Here is a 14352-nt window from a genome sequence, read left to right as displayed (position 1 = left end):
GCCAATGCTTTTCTTACGCTAGTTGATGAAAGTGCCATACTCAGAAAAAAGGATTGTGTGCTTAGAAGCACATAATCAAGACATCCTTATAAACCACTTGCTAATGAATTCCTCATTCTTTCAACACAAAATTCTGCTCTGCCTTTTATTGGCATGTGGAGGAAGAGAGCTCTAAAGGTAATGGGGAAGGGGGATACCAAGACCTCTACATGCTCTCACAATCAGAAACTCATCTTGTGGGTGGTACCATCAAAAGGATGCATATGGCTAAATACAATGTTTTCACATGGGACTAAGTGAAGGATGCAATCTTGAAGGTATAGAGGACTTAATTATCATCTTGAATTGGATATGCCACATCAAAGGACACTAAGGCTATGAAAGGCCAGTGTGCACATTATGTTCTGAAGTAACAGAATCCAGAAGATGGTATGTCATACTCTGTACAAGTTAGAGTCTTCCATCTCATTTGGTGTGTATTTCTGTAATCAAGTCTTAAAGTTAAAGATATGAATTTTCACTAGTCTGTGAAAAGCACTGCCAGTTCAAAGAATCTCCAGCAACCCTCCCCCATGCCCAGTAGCAAGTAAAAAAATGTTTCTACTTCTGAGGATGCCAGAATTAGCTCAGAGGGGTAAAAGACACATGTTACTCTGAGCTAACCTGTAATATGAACTACAAGCCACGCAAACAGTATGAAAAACCACAATGCCTGAATACCATCACAGTCCTTTTTGCAGCATTAAGCACTATGACATATACAAAAGCAAAATGCTTACAGTAATTCATCAGAATAAAAACTTAGTGCTAGTTTAAAAATGGAAAAACACTATTATATGTTTTCACAAAGTAGAAGTGCTATTTCTTTTTAAAAAAACAGTAACATGAGGAAAGCAGTATTTAGAAAGTTAAACTTGGATGGCAGGCACAAATCTGAAAATACATTCCTAATGTTCAAACAAAAACAGATCCCAGAATCCCTGATGAATACTCACAATTCAGGACAGAGAAATAGGAAATTACTAACCCAAAATAAAAGGATCCTTAACCAGCCTAGGAAAAGCAACATTTATCCGAGGATTCCACCAATGGCATAAGACCATCAAAGGTACTTTGAGGAAAATTTTAGAGCTAAACAAGTAATGCAGGATAGGCACTTCCTTTTAACACTACTTTGAAGTATTACACATGTCAGTATGGGCATGCAACAAAGTTTAATGCAAATAACCAGCATTACCTTGGACTAATTATGAAGGAATACAACTACCCTACTATTCTCAATTTCCATTCTACACTTCACAACAGGTTCTTAAAGATTAGGTCACTTTATTGTCTTGGCACAGGTTGTGGCCCAATTTATACCCAAACAGTAGATTTTATACACTGCTCCATCACTTACATTATTTAGGCAAGAGCAAAGAAACACCCATTTTGCCCTACAACCATGTCATTAGAAACGCAGTTGAAGTGTAGTAAGAATAGACCACTTTGAACTTGCCTATGAGTTCCCAACATCTCAATTATTTCCTGTTCAGAGTACTACATAAAGAAGATGCAGCAAAATACTACACATCAGAAAGGGAAGGGGGAACTCAAATCTAATCTATTATTTTATATGAGCTAGTAGTCTGCTGCCAGAAACAGCTGTTCTCACAATACTTATTGTACAAAAAGCTCTTCTGAATTTTGCTATTCCCCTCTCTTGCCACCCAACTGCACACATGTCAATCCAGCACAGTTTAGCATACTATGCCTAATTATCTCAGTTATCACAATTAAAAGATACTGTCTCTAACATGGGAGGGGGAGCGCTCCACCCTGCAAGGCACTCGTTCTAACATTTCTTTGTAGCTTCAAATATTATGTAAGGTGCAACACGAGTAACACTTGAGGCAGTCACCACCCTTTCAGTGGAAGCGAGAGTCCTGCTGATTGGGGCGTGGGGAGGAAGAGGAGAGAAAGAAGCAACCAGCCGGTTATATTTATTTATATCCTTTAGGATCATTTTTCATGCTGTATTCAAAGGGCTAGGTATTGCTACAGCCAGCGCTGCTATAAATAAGACTTTACACCAACACTCAGGGTACTTGGCTGTCCTCAGTAGAAGTACCCGATCTTGACTGATTGCACCACAGAACTCGACTCTAGAGGGGAGGGGAGGGGGAAAAAGAGGCGGACAGGACGGTTCTGCAGATCAGTGTCCTCTCGCACCTTTCACCCTTTCAGGACTTCCCACCCCGAACTGATAATTATCCTACGTGCTACGGAAATCACACAATTAGCTCTGTGAGGAAAGGAAACTGCTATCCACGGTAGCCCCCGCAGGTTCATCGCTCGCTCGCTCGCTTTCTCTCACTCTCTCTCTCTCTCACACACACGCACACAGAGGGGTGGCTCGTCCACCTCCCAAGCACCAGCTCTCCATCACGAATGCCCTCAGAGGGAAGCGCCACTGCGCACGCGCAGCAATGGAAACCCCGCTCCTCCCTCCCCCCCCCCTTTTTGCAACAGCCAAATAACCCCGTTTCAACTACCGAGCGGAGTTTTTGCAGTTACAACCATGGAACTGAGATGAGGAAGGGCCTCCCTACCCCACCCCCATTAAAGTAAGATGATGATAATAATGGCACTCTGGTAACCGAGAGACAGCCAGAGGGGCCGAAGCTGAGGCAGCCCTTTGCCTTCCTCTGAGGAGATTTGCGGTCTTTCCTGGCAGAAGGGCGAGGAGGCCGCGAAAAGGCCCCAACGGCCTCCAGTTCGAGGAGCCCCGACCACCGGGGAGAGCACCGAGCGGGTGCCCGAGGCCTGCCTCGCCACTCACCTACGAGGAGCCACGGCCGTCGCCGTTTCGCCCGCCGCGGTGCACAGGGGGAGCCCAACCTCCTTCTTACTGGCGCTGCTGCGGGAGCCGCTTTTCCCGCCCGTTTTACCCGCCGGGAAAACTCAGGCACCAGATACCGAAATCAAAACAAATGGCCGGAGGGGGGGAGGAGGGGGAACCACCACCAAAAAATAAACTTTCCTCGTCGCCGCCGTCTCACACTCCCTGGAGGAGCACGAACCCAAACACATCGAGACCCGCCCTCAGTGCCTTCCATTGGATAGCACTGCGATAACGTTAACGCCTATTGGCTGAGCTACCTGACCGTCTTAAGACGCCCAGCCCCTTTTCCTCCTCCGTCTCATTTCCCATTGGCTGACTCCTTAACTATCTCACGACGCAGTAGTTACAGGAGCTGCCCATCAAACGAGACTCCTCCTCATAAGCTTATGATAATAATTGGACAGCGTGTAAACCATCCAGCTCCCTATTGGTGAAACCACCTACCGACGCTGTTTTAACTCGCACTTTTCAGCTTGCTCCGCCCTAGCTTTTCTCTAATTGGTCAAGAGCACAGTCCGTCAGGCCAAATCACGCATTTCTCCCTCCCTTACCGTTCCTTACTCCAAGCGTATTGGTTATGTGTTTCGTCACTTTGTTCAGTCGTTCAGTCGTGTCCGACTCTTCGTGACCCCATGGACCATAGCACGCCAGGCCTTCCTGTCCTATTCGTCACTATAACCAACCAATACCGCCCACCGGTCTGGACCCCGCCATAAAACTAGTACCCCAAGGCGCGCCCGCGGATTTTATCGCTGGGCCTTCTAAGCCCGTAGATTCCGGTTGGCCTCTCCCACCCCCTCCTGTCATCCACATCCTCGCTCTGTGTGTCTCTGTGCGTATCGCCGCTGACCGCTTGGTAGTATAGCGAAGATGCCAAGAGAAAAAAAGATGGTTAACAGCGCAATCCCACACGCGTCTCATTGAGTTCAATGGGGCTTGATCTCTGGTAAGCGAGTAGGTCGCGGCTTCAGCCTGCGTTGCGCCACAGACTCGGAGGCGTTGGTGCAGCTGAGTCGTATAGCTCGGGGTTCAAGACGGGCAACGTCTCTGATCACCTGGGGGCCCGGCCCGGCCAGGCCTGGGCTGCTCTCACATAGGGCGACGTACGCCTGGTCAAGGCACTCCAGCCCCTCACAGACTTAAAACGGCCCCCCCGCCTCCTCCTCGCGCACGCGTCGCTCGGGTCCGCGCCGCCGCAGTGCTGAGTTCTCTGCGCAGCGGCGGCCCCACGTGGGGAGTTTTGTCGCCGACGCCTGCACGTGGCCTGGGGCGGGCTCCGCGTGACGGGGGCGCGCCGCGCTCTCGGAGGTCTGGCCGGAGGGCGGGCGCCCCTCCCCCGTCCCGCTGAGCTCGCTCCGGGCGCGGGCGCGAGGCCTCACGGTGTGTGAGGGAGCGAGAGGCGGAGGCGGTGGCCAGGCGAGGCTCGGCGGCAGAGCCTCGCTTGATATGCCTGTATAATGCCGAGGGATATGGCTCGCTCTCTGCGCGGGCGGACGCCGCTAGCCTACGCAGTTCGCTGAAGCAGTGTATTAAGAGTGCTCGATTAGGTGTTACGCGAGAGGGGAGGCGTGAAAGTTAAGCCCCGCTCCAGCCTTCCCCAATCTGGCGCCTTGCAGGTATGTTGGACTACAACTCCCAGTATCCCCGAGCCAGCCAACACATCTGGAGGGCATCAGCCCGCAGAAGACTATGACTGGTTACCCTATATGCCTGGCGATGTCTGTGCCCCCAGGCCGGACGTTTTCCATCCCTGCCTTAAAACAGTTGCTCGCTTTTTCCCTGGCACTCAGCTTTTCTGGTGCAACTGCTGTCTCATTCACGATTTTTCTGGGGGTCCAGACTGCGTCTTCCACTCATAAGTCTCCTGTGTTTCCCCACCATTTCTTCCATCTTTACCACTGAAAATCCATTAAGGAAAAAAAGACAGTAACTGCGCAGTGCCTGCTGATTTGTAGTGCTAAGAACCCGCAGTGTGGAAGCAACCACTGTCAACTGCATGGTGAATGTTGTTTTGTTGTTAAGCATTGTTAATGTACATGGCATTTTACAAAGGATGACACTACAGGCCCCTACCCAAGGGGCTTACACAATATAAGCACCACAGATCCAGTGCTCTGTGGTATCAAAAACATGGATCCTCTTGAGCAGGCCTGGCCCAAGACATTTTGTTGCCTGGGGTGAAGGACATTATGCCCTCCTGCATTCTTTGGGTGCTTTTAAGGCCTCCTAGCATTGAAGGAGGGGCAATCTTGCTGGAAACACAGTTATAATTGGCACTTAATATACCGCTTTATCCTCGCCAACATCCCTGTGACAGAGGCAAAAGTCATTGATCTAAGGGCCTAACTACGCATTACATTAATTGCATGGCGTGAAGCCACATCATAGGATTTAGGTTAACTATTCCCTCCCCAGCTACAATGTCGACAACAATTCTCCCTCCCCCAAATTGCAAATAGTGATAGAATGAAAGCTCCTATTGACACAAATGGGAGCTTTTTTTCTATCATTAATTGCAATGTGTGGGAGGGGGATTTTTTATTAAGATCATGGCTAGAGAGGGAAGAATTAAACTTCCCCTCCCTGTGGACTACAGGCACCCCACCCACCTAGGTTTAAATTTTGTAAATCCCGTGATGTGGCTTCAAGCCACTCAGTTAACATACCATGCTGTTAGGCTCTTAGATTGCAGCCTTACAGTAAGAGCCTGAAACGTTTACTCAGAATTAAGTCCCTTTCAGTGCAATGGGATTTAGTCAATAGAAAGTGTGCTTAGGATCTTAGCCTTTTGATGTTGCAGGATTATTTGTTATTTTAGTACAAGCATTCTTCATTCCCTTTGGTGTGCAACAATGCAAGTTCAGTTGTTGACACCCTTGCCCAGGACAACAAAATAGGGATATTTTAAAACAGGAAGACCACAGAATGTTATATTGCCAGGGACTGAGAGATGCACTAATAGGTTTTTTTTTTGCCTCAGAGACCCAGAATGTTAACTTTGCTTTATATGATTTGGGTTTGTGTTTGTTCTATTTATAACATATTTTTAGATATGTAGTACCCTTTGATAGTTTTGCTGAGTGATGGTTTGATGACTCTATACAAATAAACAAATAAGAATCTGACAGCCTTGCACTAAGTTTAAAAGTAATGTGTGATGTGCCCAGATTCTAAAAATATTTACTTATCTGATTTTGAAGAAACTGCCTTCAATATAGCATGCAGCAGAAAATCTCTCACCTAATTCCCCCAGAACCAACACACACAACAGGGAGACCAGTCTAGTCCAGAAACTATGGGTTCAGCTACATTTACTATAGACCAGTGGGGTACCCCCATATTCAATTTAATATAGCTGGTGCCTGGTTCTGTGTACTGGTGGATGCAGGGGCATTCACTTCAAATGTTAATATTGACTCTAGCGGAAAGGGGATAAGGCAAATACAGTCTTCTCTCAAGACCTGCCCCACCATTAGCCAGAGTGAGGCAGCTGCCTTAGGCAGCTGATTTTGAGTGTCATGAAAAGGCAGCAAATTGTAGGTTGCTTAATTATTGTATTTATATTGCCAGGGACTGAGAGATGCACTAATGTTTTTTTTTTTGCCTCAGGTACCAAAATAACTTGACTGGTCCTAGGTACTATGCATCTTTAGGAGGAGAGGCATTTGCTGTTCTACCTCAGGCATCAAAATGTCTTGAGTTGACCCTGTCTGCTCTTGCATTAGCAATGTTAGAAGATGCTGCTATTCTAGGCCCAAGCCACTTGGAAAAGGGAGTTAAATTTTCAGCTAAGTTTTGTAAATTTAAGTTACAATTAAGAGGGAATTCTGGGAGCAGAATGGTGCAATTGTAGATCATGCAATCTAGTGCTTGTTATGGGTACTGAATTCTTTAAGGAGGCAAAGAATAGGAAGATACTGCCCTGATGGATGCAGTCCATGCCATATATACCATTAACCTAGTGGAGGTGCTGGAGCAACCAAGCCACAATTATTCTGATGCATAGGTAATAATCATGGATATAGAAATGGGGGCAACATCAGATTACACATGTGGATTTGTAGAGGAGCAGGGGGAAAGTGGCATATAAAAATCTGAAGGGAAGACCCTCTACCACAGCATCAAAATACAGGTTCATCCCAATTTTTCCAAAATTGGTTTTCTGTTGTTCAGATTATTGGCCCAAAGAAAACAGAAAAATAGGAAAGTTTTCTTGCCCTTCATAATAGATCAAGATTGTTAAAGACACATATGATAAGCTACATGAAAAGTCCATGTGCCCTACAGACTTGGGGATCCCAATTTCAGTTTGCCACTTATCATTGTTACTGATGCTGAGTCTGGAAGCAATGTTCAGTCAGAAGCAAGAGGGAAAGGAAAGAGTAATCACCTATGCAAGCAGAGCATTAAGAGACAGGGGCGGGGGGAGTAAACATTACAATGTGTTTAAAGCTGGCCTGGAACTGCTGGCTGCTGGCTTTGATGTGGCCTGCAATGCCCTGATTAGGTTGATTACTTTGTGGAATCTGTACCCTGAACAATGAGAGGCCAAGCTGTGAGCAGAAGGGGAGTGTTGGGAGATTTAAAGAGGAAGTGAGAAAGAACTAAGAGAAAAGGAAACAAGAGAGAGATGAGGAAAAGATGCTTCAGGAAAGCAGACAAGCTCAAGACAAAAAAGAAGCAGATTCTGTATGAAAATGCCCATCAGTGACCAACAACCTATGTCAGGAGGGCCGCTGGTAGCAAACATCAGTGAATCACACAGTCTACAACTATGGGATTCACATTGGCAGAGAACATGAGACTGGACTGAAGTGCTTCATCACCTTAGCTCTAGTTTGTGAAAAATGAAAAGGATTAGAAAAGATCAAACAGATTAACTGCAACGTTAAATCTAAGGTTTAGCACTCGTCGTAACTCAGAGAGGAAGTGTTATAAGTATTACGAGTCTGTTATAAGTTAGTGTAAGTAAGCATTATAGCACTGTTAGTTTTATAGCCTTATTATGTTGCTGTATTTATAAATAACTTTTATTTTTCAAACTCCTCTGGTGTTGATATTGATTCCTTCTGCTTCTCCTCTATTCCTAAACTCTCTAAATCAAATCTGTGTGCAATACAAGCTGGCAATTATTTGTTATACAGAAAGTTTGTTGTTTGCTCTGAGCATAACCCATTGCAATATTTGAATACTCCTTGAGACAACTGAACAGCGGTGTGCCCCTGCTCAGCTAGCTGATTTTCTGTTTGATGTATGATCCTAGCCTAGATGTTCCAGAGTGTAGATGCTCTGTCCCATGTAATTTTGGGGAAGGAAGTTAATGACAAACAGCGAGATAATGGCTTCGTTCTGATTATGGATAGGAAGAGAAGTTTATGGATGAGAAGTTCACATTTTGAAGAGAATTGCCAGAGGAGTTTGAAGACGAAAGTAGCATTTAAAATGTTTAGGCAGAGTTAAGCAGAAACATCATGTTAAGAGGTCTCTGAAAGTGCTGTCCTGTTAAGTGACATTTAATCTCCTCTTGAGGGAGCTACACTCCCCCTAAAGGAGCAGGTTCATAGTTTAGGGGTGCTTTTTGATCCATCATCGGCACAGGTGGCCTCAGTGGCTTGGAGCGCCTTTTATCAGCTTAGGCTGATATACCAACTACGACCCTACCCAGATGTCTTGCAACAGTTATTTATGCACTGGTAACCTTCTGTGTGGATTCTTGCAACGCATTCTACATGGGGCTACTTTTGAAAACAACCCAGAGGATGGCTAGACTGCTGACTTGGATGGGCCAATATGATATCATGGCAGTAGTTCTCCATCTGAACTGGCTGCTGGTTGATTTCCAGGCCAAATTAAAAGTGCTGGTTTTAACATTTAAAGCCCTAAACAGCTTGGGGCCAGGTTACCTGAAGGAACGTCTCCTCCCATATTTACCTACCCAGACATTAAGATCATCCTCTGAAGCTGTCCTCCAGATACCCCATCAAATGAGGCAAGACAGGTAGCAACAACAGGACGTTTTCAGAGGTGTCACCCTGTTTGTGGAATGCCCACCCCACAGAGGCTCTTTCAGTGCCTCTGTTATCGTCATTTTGGTGCCAGGTAAAGACCTTTTTATTCTATCAGGCATTTTAAGAACTGTTTTTAGTGCTTTTAGTATTTTATGCTGCTGCTGGTTTTAATTTCGTTTTATATGCTAGAATGGTTTTATTCTTCACTGTAGGTTTTATTTTGGTTTTCTGTGTTGGTCTTATTCCGTTTTAATGTTGGTATGGTATGTTTTCAATGTATTGTATGCCATGCAGAGAACTTTGGTTATTGGAGGGTTTAAAAGTACAATTTGTTTTAAAATGCTGTGAAAAGGAAACTAGGTAGAATCAGAGAATTGGAAGGGACCCTGGGGATTATTTAGCCCAACCTCCTGCTCAATGCATGGATTAAGGTGCAAATTATTTTGGCTTTTTTTGAAAAGTTGGGATAGAGTGAACAGGGGAGTTATTGGAGATGTTTCAAGCACCCTGACTTGAATGCCGGTGAGCAGGATTGAGGTGAGCAGAGGTGACTTGACAAAAATAGGCTTCCACCCAGAAGGGGTTGCCTCACCCATGATATGAACACTAACCAGGTCTGAGCTCCTCTCTCCCACTCCTTTAAGGAGTGGGAGAGTCCTCTCAGACACACCCCAGTCAGGTGCTGGATGCTCAGTCACTAAGGGCCAGCTGTCAAGAACAGTGATGTTGTCTGCTCTCCTCCTGGCACTTCTGCTGGTCATTGTTTCTCAGGGCTTGGCCAAATCCTATGGGACAAAACTCTCACTTCGTATGTATATATGGTGTGCTGTTCATTTTAAGAGAGCGCAACACCATCACCTCTGAGCACTAATGCCATTACTCTTTACCTGAATGAACTATTCGCCTAGTATGCTTTCCTAATTTGAACCCAGGTAGACCAATTTCTTATTCTCTGCAACACAAACCTTTGGCCTGTTCAACACGACAGCCATTGATTGAAGGTTATCTAACCCTCAAACAACCAATCCCCTGGGTTCACACAACATGGCAAGCTGACCACCCATGGGTGCCCAAAGCAATGCAACAGCCCCCATGAGTAAATTAACCCACGGTGGGCTATCATGTCATGTGAACCAGGTCATTGCGAGTCTTGATGGTACTAGAGATGGAAAGATGCTTTGCAATCTAATTTGTGTTCCTTGGCTGAAATGTTATCCTACCTCTAGTAAAAGCTATGCTGCCCCCCACCCCTCCAGATCAGATGGATTTATAATGTAATTAACAAAACCTTTTGGCTCTTTGTTTTAAACCTTTGAACTCTTTGTCTGCTGTGTTAATTACACCCACTTGGGCATGTAGTATCACTCTGTATTGTTGCCGTTTGCTTTGAAAATATGTACCTGAATAGTTCTATGTAACTTGGAAGCTCACAGTGACAGTAGTTTGAACATAGAGCCTAATAAAATATACTGACTGCTGTGTGTGCACTTTAAAATATGAGAGGAAGAAAATGCATGGCTTCCTTTAGCCACTATGTGTCACTATTATACTAGTGGATAGTAGTTGCTGCATGCATTGGTAAAATAATTTGTGTTAGACCAACTTAAACTAGATGTGAAGTCAACAGACCGAGGATTGAATCACCACAAAGCATGGGAAGGGAACACTTTATAACACAGTATAGGAGAAAGTAGGGAATGAACCCTTTTCCCACCAAAACAATTTTGTTCTTTTTTAAAATGAGAAGTATCTGAATTAGTCTATTAGTTCGCTTATTCCTGATGATATCTGCCATCACCTGTCCAGGTTATTTATATTTAAATCTTGCCTTTCCTCCAAGGAGCTCAAAGCCATATGCATGGTTCCTTTGCCCATTTTAATCTACCCAGCAACTTGGTGAGGTAGGTGAGGCTGAGAGATAGTGGGTAAATTTGCATGACACCCACCCTGCAAAATAAGCCACAGAGTGGCTTATTTTTCTTTGCACGAGAAACAAGGCTAGAAATGGGGGCGGGGGGCATTTTCCTGGCCTTGGGGAATGTGTGCAAAAGCCTTATTTATTTAGTGGGTTTTCGGAGTTGTGCACTTGTGCAACTCTGTCCAAAATATACAGGCTTGCCCTGTCTGGAGCCTTGTATGTTTGAACTGTCAGACATGCAAGGTAACAGTCAAGGCTACACTGGTTTGACAGTCAAGGTTGGTTTGACAGCCTTTGATATTTGACAGGTGGAGAAATGGGATGTAGAACACCCCCGCAGCAAGGGGATCCCCAGGGTTCACAGGGTTGCTCTGAACCTTGGTGGTGCCCTGCTTTGAATTCCCACTTGCCCGAGTCCCCAGCAACAGTTTTCCATAGAAAAGTACATGACACCCCCTTTTTTGCTCCCAAATGCAGTAACCGCATCTGTCAAACTAGATGCAGTTACTGCTATTGGGAGTGAAAAGGGGGTGGCATGAACTTTCCTATGAAAACCAGTTGCTGCTGACTTGGGGAGGAGTAGAGTAGGATGAGGGCACCCCAAAGAGTTGGGACAACCCTTTAAGTCCTGGGGATCCCCTTGCTGAGTAATGTTGAGCACTTGACAGATGGGGAAAACAAGCCACATTGGGTTGTCATGTTATCCGAATTTGGACTGCTTCCCACAGGGTGGCTTATTTTTTGTGAATAAGCCACCCTGACAACTGATGGCTTGTTCTTGTTTAACCCACAATGGGTTGGTGTGTTGTCTGAACCCAGCAGAGCCAACCCATTGTGAGTTGCGGTGATCAGGTACAGAGCTTCTTGGCAAGAGTGGCAAACCCCCCTGCTGCTCTTCCAAGTGATCTCGCCTGTGCCACAGTGACATCACTGATGCCAAAGCAGCATCATAGGTGCTGTGCTTCCATTCCACACTTCCAGGTCTCCAGCAAGTCCTTTTAAGAGAGATCTACATTCACTGCCTTTTTGCAGCTCCCCTCTCTGCCACAGTTACTGCAAATGGGAGCCACAAAAAGTTGCTGGGGGTGGTGGTGTAGATCTCACAGGATAAACATGTTAGTCTCTACATAAAATAATAAATGGGCACATATCTGATATTTAAGTCAACATTCAGTGGGAGATCATTCTAGTCTCCCTGGATACAATGTTGCTGACCTGAAAAATCATACTCCAACAAATAAACTTCACAGAGACTCCAAAATGAAATAGCTGAACTAGTTTATCAGTAAATTTGATTGCATTTATTTAGGACTCAGTCAAGACCAAGTTTTCCTCTCCCACCACTACAGATGTTAAATTGACATAGCTAAGGCTGCAATCCTATAATCACCTGAGAGTAAGTCCCACTGAACTCATGTACTCCGAGTAGACATATATAGAATTGCATTGTGCACTAGGAAGTCTATGATCTCCAGTTCAGTACTATTGTGAATACTCACTGTACTCGTATAGATCTAGGCTTAACATAGAATTGTCACCGACTACCTCCTGCATTTCATTACCATTTGGCTCCTGTGTTTATAATTTTTATTCTCTATGAATGTGCCATGTATGCCCATATTTCTTTTACATTTTATTTTAAATTTTGTATACCTTTTCTCTTAGGAGCTCAAGGTGGCTTACAATAAAACACATACATTTAACAGTTAAAAGAAACGCATCCTTACAGCTTAAAACAATTTGCCACAATAAATTTTTGAGTTGCACAAGACTCTTGTGTTTTCTTTTTCAAAGTCATCTTTGTCCTGGTGGGTTTCTGTTACTGGAAGTAGCCTGTGCCAAGAGAAAAACAACTGGGGGGAAAGCAGTTCAGTGGCTAGGGGAAGTGCAGTCAGAAAAGCTTTCAACTTCTACTTCTCCCTGTTACTTCGTAAGAATTTGGCACATTCTGTGTTGGGTCGCATGGCATCATACCTAATTTCAGTCTTTAGCTTGAACAGATGTAGGCTTCCCAACATTCACAGAATTCTTCATTTGGCAGTCAATACGTTTGTTGGAAATGTAATGCACCACAGGCAGATCTTTATCATATGTGGTGGAATTATTGCTTTGCCCAGAATAATTGCCATCAGTTTTTAGGTATTATTTCACAGATAGTGGGAAATTATTTGGGTTTATCCACCTTGTTAGTGAGGACAAGGGCTGTCTTTTTATTGATCTGGAAGTTGCTCTCAGAGCTTTTCTGGCTGAAGAATGAGGTACAAATGCTTTAAACAAAACATAGCCCCTGCCCTTAGGCTTACAGTCTAAAAAGACATGAATCAAAAGGAAAAAGGGATGGGGAGGGAAAATAAGAAAATGTGGGCAACAATTTTATACAGTTCCTATAATGTCCATTTGTGATGGAAGCACATTGCTCACAGTTCAAAAACAGACCTCTACAGAATAGCCTGGTGACCCAACCTTCCTCAGATGTAGCCAGAAGTTGTCGACCTTACAGGGTGGGTCCTCAGCCTTCTGGTTCTTAGTTGGGATCTGCTGGGATTTTGCCATTCAACAGATGGTCCGGCTGCTCTTTGTCACAAGGCAGTCAATTTCGATAGCTTCTGTGAGGAAGGACCCCACCCACCTGGTAAGAGCAGCAGTGAGAGGAGATGGCAGTTCATTGTGGTGTGCTGCTGCTTCTCTACCTCATAGAAAAGTTGGAACTGATGGCCTCTGTGAGGATTGGGGGTAGACCAGCTGGCAAAAGCAGGAGTGGGTAGAGATGCATGAAGAATAACATGAGTTTCCCTTCTGATTGTGTCTGGTTTGGGCTTTGTTTTAGCTTCCAAGCACGGTAATCTAGAATTAGCTTCTGTATTTGTCTCTTTTGATGAAAAAGTGTCATTTTCACCATGCTGACATGTCACTCTTCAGTCACTGTTATATTAAGATAGGGTCATCCGAAGTCCTTTAAATTGCATTCTGGGGTTCTCCTGTCATCAATATGCACTTTTCTGTCAGCACCCACCAGTTCTTCTCCCTCTCTTACAATACTAGCACCTGGGGTCATCCAGTGAAGCTAAATGGTGGGAGACTCAGAACAGATAAAAGGAAGTGCTTCATACAGCGCATAATTAAGCTACGGAATTCATTACCATAAGATGTAGTGATGATGCCCGTCAACTTAAGACAGCGTTAAAAGGGGGATTAGTTAAATTCATGAAGGATAAGGCTATCAATAGGTTCTAGCAATGATAGCTGTATATTACCTCTGTTGTTGTTGTTGTTCAGTCGTGTCCGACTCTTCGTGACCCCATGGACCATAGCACGCCAGGCCTTCCTGTCCTGCGCTCTCTCCCGGAGCGTGCTCAAGTTCATATTCATTGCATCCGTGATGCTATCTAGCCATCTCATCCTCTGCCGTCCCCTTCTCCTTTTGCCTTCAGTCTTTCCCAGCATCAGGGTCTTTTCCAGGGAGTTTTCTCTTCGCATTAGGTGGCCAAAATATTGGAGCTTCAGCTTCATTATCTGTCCTTCCAATGAGCACTCAGGGTTGA

At 44.9% G+C, this 14352-nt stretch overlaps 1 protein-coding gene across 3 annotated transcripts in view; it reads right to left on the bottom strand.

The window, feature by feature from the left end:
* TNRC6B (trinucleotide repeat containing adaptor 6B) overlaps nt 1–3504 on the bottom strand; it is a 142481-nt gene extending 138977 nt beyond the window's left edge. For 2 of the 3 annotated variants that reach the window (XM_084809894.1, XM_084809897.1), the window contains exon 1: nt 2822–3039. The gene's annotated coding sequence lies outside the window, so the exon portion shown is untranslated. Of the gene's footprint in view, nt 1–2821; nt 3040–3435 lie in introns of those variants that run through there. The other variant, XM_084809896.1, reaches the window with a different exon arrangement.
* Between the last annotated feature and the right edge of the window lie 10848 nt (nt 3505–14352).

The sequence above is a fragment of the Heloderma suspectum genome, chromosome 7 (genome assembly GCF_057233095.1).
Source record: "Heloderma suspectum isolate Gila_16-S chromosome 7, 16-S_ref, whole genome shotgun sequence".
Lineage (NCBI taxonomy): Eukaryota > Metazoa > Chordata > Lepidosauria > Squamata > Helodermatidae > Heloderma > Heloderma suspectum.
This window is presented reverse-complemented; position numbering and strand designations above follow the sequence as displayed.